The following is a 6,338-nucleotide window of genomic DNA, read 5'->3' as shown; positions in this document are numbered from 1 at the left end:
TGACTCTCAGTCTGTCCATTGGATTACAGATGGTAAGCCGGGGAGAATTTCAGTTGGATCTGTAAAGATGAACACCAGAGCTCACCAGAAATGAGCGAACAAACTGTGACCCTCTGTCTGATACAAACTCCGTGGGCAATCCATGCAGGCGGAATATTTCAGAAATAAAAAGCTGAGAGAGATGTGGAGCAGAAGGCAGGCTGGTCAGGGGTACAAAAGTGTGCCATCTTAGTAAACCGTCATCCATTCATCGGCGGTGACTGCTACACCGCAGTTTTCCCAACCCACGGGATACTGCGACCCACGGGTGGTGACGTTACCCGCCGGCTATTTTAGTGGGGCGCCGCGCTGGAGGGCAGGGTACTTTTTGCCCTTTAGGAATAGGACAGGGCGCGGCGCCCCGCTAAAACAGCCTAGCGGGAATGCTATCTGTGTTCATAGAACGAGATAAGGTGTCAGCCTTGCAATTACGAGATCCAGGACAGAAATATATTTTGAACTCAAACCATGAAAAGAACAATGCCAACTGGGCTAGTCTGGGCATAAAACATTGGACAGTCTTGAGGTACAGAAGATTTTTATGATCAGTAAAAACAGAAATGGGAAAACAAGCTTCCTCCAGCAGATAAGTTCCTTTTCGCCAATGGGGTAGTTCTTCTCAGCAGGCAGGAATTTCTTTGAAAAAAAATCACAGGGGTGTAATTAATCCTCGAGTCGTGATAGAACTTCCCCCACTCCTTCTGAGGATGCATCCACTTCCATGATGAACGGTTGAGTAACACCTGGCTGGCACAGTACAGGAGCTGAAATAAAAGATTGTTTAAGCAATTGGAATGCTGTCTTTGCTTCTGGAGACTTGGGTTGGCACCTTTTCGGGTTGGAGCTGAGATGGGTGCTGCCAATGTAGAGAATCCTTTGATAAATTTGCAGTAATAGTTGGCAGAACTCAGAAACCTTTGAATGGTCTTTAGATATTTTGGTTCAGACCAAGAGATGACTGCTTGGACTTTCTCAGGATCCATCTTGAGACCAGCACCAGAAATATTGTACCCTAGAAAAGCAGTCAGGAACTTCAAAGATGCATTTCTCAAGCTTACAATACAAATGATTTACATTGAGCCTCCGGAGAACTTCTTTGACTTGATCATGGTGAGTAACAAGATCATTGGAAAAGATGAGGATGTCATCTAAATAAACAACGACAGAGTGGTTTAGAAGGTCACGGAAAATTTAGTTCACAAAGTGTTGTAACACTGCAGGGGCATTGCTTAACCCAAAGGGTATAACGAGGTACTCATAGTGCCCATCTCTCGTATTAAAAGCTGTTTTCCATTCGTCTCCCTGGCAAATGTGAATCAGGTTGTAGGCAGGTTGTAGGCACCCTTCAAGTCTAGCTTTGTGAAGATAGTCGCCTCTTTCACCCTGTCGAAGAGCTCTGTGATTAATGGCAAAGGGTAACGATTTTTAACAAAGAAAAACCCCGCACCTGCAGGAGAGGATGATGGGCGAATTAAACTTTTCTTCAGATTTTCTTGGATATATTCAGTCATTGCTTTGGTCTCTGGAACAGACAATGGATAGGTACGACTCCTGGGAGGAGATTTTTACCGGGAACCAGTTCTATAAGGCAATCCCATTCTCTGTGAGGAGGCAGATCATCAGCTACCTGTTTGCTGAAAACATTGGTGAATGAATGGTACTGAGGTGGGAATTTCTCATTGATAGCTGAATGACATGACTGGATGGGTACCACTTTTTTCTAACAGGTATTGGAACAGTTCTTACCCCAAGATAAAATGTGCATGGTGGACCTCTCAATTTGAGGGTTGTGTTGTTGTAACCATGGAAGTCCTAGCACAACAGAGTGGGTAGCTTTAAGAATGACCCGGAAGGATATATCTTCAGAGTGTAGGGACCCTATGTGAGGTTTAACTGCTGAAGTACACAGAATGATGGAGCCATGTGGAATAAAACTGCCATCCACAGCAGGCAATGCAACTGGATGGGTCTAAGGCACAGGAGGAACATGGTGTTTGGTGACCTAGTCCTGTGTCATAAAGTTGTCAGCAGCACCAGAATCCAGGAGAGCAGAAAGGACTTTACATTTATTGGCAATGATGAGAGTCAGACAATTCAGAATCAGGTTCTTTGGAAGAGGAAAGTAATACTCCTAATCTCTTCCCTCTCTTAGGGACTAGGAGCAACCATTTCCCCGTCGTTTAATACAGGAGGAGATCATATGCTCAGCTTCACCACAATACAAACATGACATTGATTGACGTCGTCTCTGGCATTCCTGTGGAGAAAGACCAGATCTCCCAATTTGCATAGGTTCTTCAGCAGGAGATTTAACCGGGGTAGATGCAAAAACTTTTCATTTAGACTTCTCACAGGAACGCTCATGGAGGCGTAAATCCACTTTAGTACATAAAGAGATTAAAACTACCAACTTGGAAGGATGATCATGGGTTGCCAACTCATCTTTAATTTTTTCAGATCGTCCATGCCAAAAGGTTGCCACTAGGGCTTCCTCGTTCCATTGAACTTCAGATGCAATAGTCCGGAACTGTTAATGACCCATGGTTTTACTGCCCTGACACAGCCGTAGAATATCCATAGATGCTGATGTAGATCTACCAGGCTCATCAAATATCCTATGGAATGTAGCAATAAAACCTGTATAGGAGGATAACAGTGGATCTGATCTTTCACACATTGGAGATACCCAATCTAGGGCTGGACCAGATAACAAGGAGACAATATAGGCTACTTTGGCTTTTTCAGATGGTAAGTTGCAGAGTAAATTGGATGTCATATTGGTTCAAGAACCCACGGCATAATTTGGGATTTCCATCAAATTTATTAGGTGGTGATAGGTGAAGTCCGAGTGCAGGAGCAAGAACAGAAACAGGATGGGTAGGGACTCCAGGTCCTGCAACAGAGTTTTGGATTTTATCCTGACGGGTAGAGATTTCCATTAAGCATTGTGCCAGCTGGTGACGTGTCACCTCCAGATTCTCCAGACGTCCTGCAATATTGTTGAGGAGATCTGGTACGAGGCGAATACCTTCGACCGGATCCATTTTGACCAGTACAAACTGTCACGCTTGTATTTGTTTGTGGAACCGGGGTCAGTTAGATGTCTGTATTAGAATGGAAGGTGTGTATGCAAAGCTGGCAGGCCTGAGCAGACCTCTTGACATGTACTAGATGCTTCCCTGACGGGAACCGAACCTGGGTCTCGGCAGAGAGATGCCGGATCGTACCCACTAGACCGCCAGGGACATTGGTGTTGTTGATGGTATGATGTATGTGGCAGAGAAGAGTGTAGCAATAGTTTAACCAGGCTGAACTCGGTTGTTACTTGATGATAATAATAACGCACTCTTCTTACTTGGTTCTGTAGTCCAGGACACTTGAGTGGCAGATCTTGGCAGAAGGATTTACCTGTCTGGGACTGGGTTTTCTCTGTAGTCTGGGAGCACTCTGAGATGACAGGACTGGATACAGACCGAATACCGGAATGGATGGTAGCTGTGGAATAATCTGGAACGGAACCAGGGAAGCAGGAACGGCTAATATACCTGAGCAGACAGGAGGAATATTTGCACGGGTGTAGCACATATACAGCACACTGGAACAAGCTGGGATTACCTGTGCAACTTGAGATGCTGATTACACAGGAGTAGAATAGCATAGAAAGTTAGTGCAGCAAAAATCAAAAGAACAGAAACAGCAGGATAACAATATGTCTGTAAACGGAACACAGTTGAGCTTTACTCAGTAGGGACTGAGCTAGACATTGTACTGGAAATGACTGAGAACCAGCAGCGAGAATATATATCCTGGGGTTAGCCAGGATTTGATGAGCACCGTCACATGGTCCCGGCTGACTCAGACTGGATAGAAATTGGCTGGATCGATCAGGTGATCAGGACAGCAGTACCCTGGGGCTGGCTGGATGGGAGCTGTGGCCTAGCAGGCCGGAAACAATGAAACCTGAGTCTCTCTGGGATGACAGTGGACGCATGAACAGAGTTAAGGGAGCGAGCCAGCTGGCCACAGGAGCAGTAAGTGATCCAGCAGAAGAGGTAACAAGCCCGGGTTGTGACAGTCTAACATCTGGTGTTAATCTAGACACTGTCAACTTTTTAACTATCTATAGTCTGGAACCCGATACAAGGTGTGTCAGTTTCTCTGGGCAATCTCTCGCTACCTGGGGAGCAGGCTGGCAGACCTGTTGAGAGGCACTACTATGGCATTATGTAAGTGCTGTATTATGTTTTGTGTGAGTTGGACATTCAGTCCCCCTCCCTTAGAGCATGAGACTTCTGTTTAGTTAGAGCTGGACAGGCCAGGATTTATTTGTATGATTTTCGTTAATTTGCTACACAAATAAAACTAGCTGATGCTACTTGTGTTATACAGATGGGCTGCTGCATGCAGAGTGCAGTCATTTACCGCAGGAAATGCACTCTTTAACCTGATATTGTGACACATGGCGGGGAATGCAAGCATGGCACTTAAATTGCAGCCGTCAGAGCCGGATTAAGGTCTGTGGGGGCCCCTGGGCAACAAACTGGTGGGGGCCCCTATCAATAAAATGGTCAAAGTAATGTATTGGCGATGTTATAAAAAAAAGTATAATGTCTTTGTGGGTATATCTATATATACATAGCCATATATATATATATATATATACACTGCTCAAAAAAATAAAGGGAACACTTAAACAACACAATGTAACTCCAAGTCATTCACACTTCTGTGAAATCAAACTGTCCACTTACGAAGCAACATTGATTGACAATCAATTTCTCATGCTGTTGTGCAAATGGAATAGACAAGAGGTGGATATTATAGGCAATTAGCAAGACACCCCCAATAAAGGAGTGGTTCTGCAGGTGGTGACCACAGACCACTTCTCAGTTCCTATGCTTTTGGCTGATGTTTTGGTCACTTTTGAATGCTGGCGGTGCTTTCACTCTAGTGGTAGCATGAGACGGAGTCTACAACCCACACAAGTGGCTCAGGTAGTGCAACTCATCCAGGATGGCACATCAATGGGAGCTGTGGCAAGAAGGTTTGCTGTGTCTGTTAGCGTAGTGTCCAGAGCATGGAGGCGCTACCAAGAGACAGGCCAGTACATCAGGAGACGTGGAGGAGGCCGTAGGAGGGCAACAACCCAGCAGCAGGACCGCTACCTCCGCCTTTGTGCAAGGAGGAACAGGAGGAGCACTGCCAGAGCCCTGCAAAATGACCTCCAGCAGGCCACAAATGTGCATGTGTCTGCTCAAACAGTCAGAAACAGACTCCATGAGGGTGGTATGAGGGCCCGACGTCAACAGGTGGGGGTTGTGCTTACAGCCCAACACCGTGCAGGACGTTTGGCATTTGCCAGAGACACCAAAATTGGCAAATTCGTCACTGGCACCCTGTGCTCTTCACAGATGAAAGCAGGTTCACACTGAGCACATGTGACAGACGTGACAGAGTCTGGAGACGTCAAGGAGAACGTTCTCCTGCCTGCAACATCCTCCAGCATGACCGGTTTGGCAGTGGGTCAGTAATGGTGTGGGGTGGCATTTCTTTGGGGGGCCGCACAGCCCTCCATGTGCTCGCTAGAGGTAGCCTGACTGCCATTAGGTACTGAGATGAGATCCTCAGACCCCTTGTGAGACCATATGCTGGTGCGGTTGGCCCTGGGTTCCTCCTAATGCAAGACAATGCTAGACCACATGTGGCTCGAGTGTGTGAGCAGTTCCTGCAAGACGAAGGCATTGATGCTATGGACTGGCCCGCCCGTTCCCCAGACCTGAATCCAATTGAGCACATCTGGGACGTCATGTCTCGCTCCATCCACCAATGCCACGTTGCACCACAGACTGTCCAGGAGTTGGCAGATGCTTTAGTCCAGGTCTGGGAGGAGATCCCTTAGGAGTCCATCCGCCACCTCATCAGGAGCATGCCCAGGCGTTGTAGGGAGGTCATACAGGCACGTGGAGGCCACACACACTAGTGAGCCTCAGTTTGACTTGTTTTAAGGACATTACATCAAAGTTGGAGCAGCCTGTATTGTGTTTTTCCACTTTCATTTTGAGTGTGGCTCCAAAACCAGACCTCCATGGGTTAATAAATTTGATTTCCAATTATAATTTTTGTGTGATTTTGTTGTCAGCACATTCAACTATGTAAAGAACAAAGTATTTAATAAGAATATTTCATTCATTCAGATCTAGGATGTGTTATTTTAGTCTTCCCTTTATTTTTTTGAGCAGTGTATTTGAACGTAAAATCCCAGTATACAGTACTACATTTTAAATCAAATGTAATAAACT

This window comes from Taudactylus pleione, unplaced genomic scaffold, assembly GCF_031769625.1.
Source record: "Taudactylus pleione unplaced genomic scaffold, aTauple2 ptg002465l, whole genome shotgun sequence".
Lineage (NCBI taxonomy): Eukaryota > Metazoa > Chordata > Amphibia > Anura > Myobatrachidae > Taudactylus > Taudactylus pleione.
The sequence above is the reverse complement of the archived record's forward strand: the minus strand, read 5'-3'. Positions refer to the sequence as shown.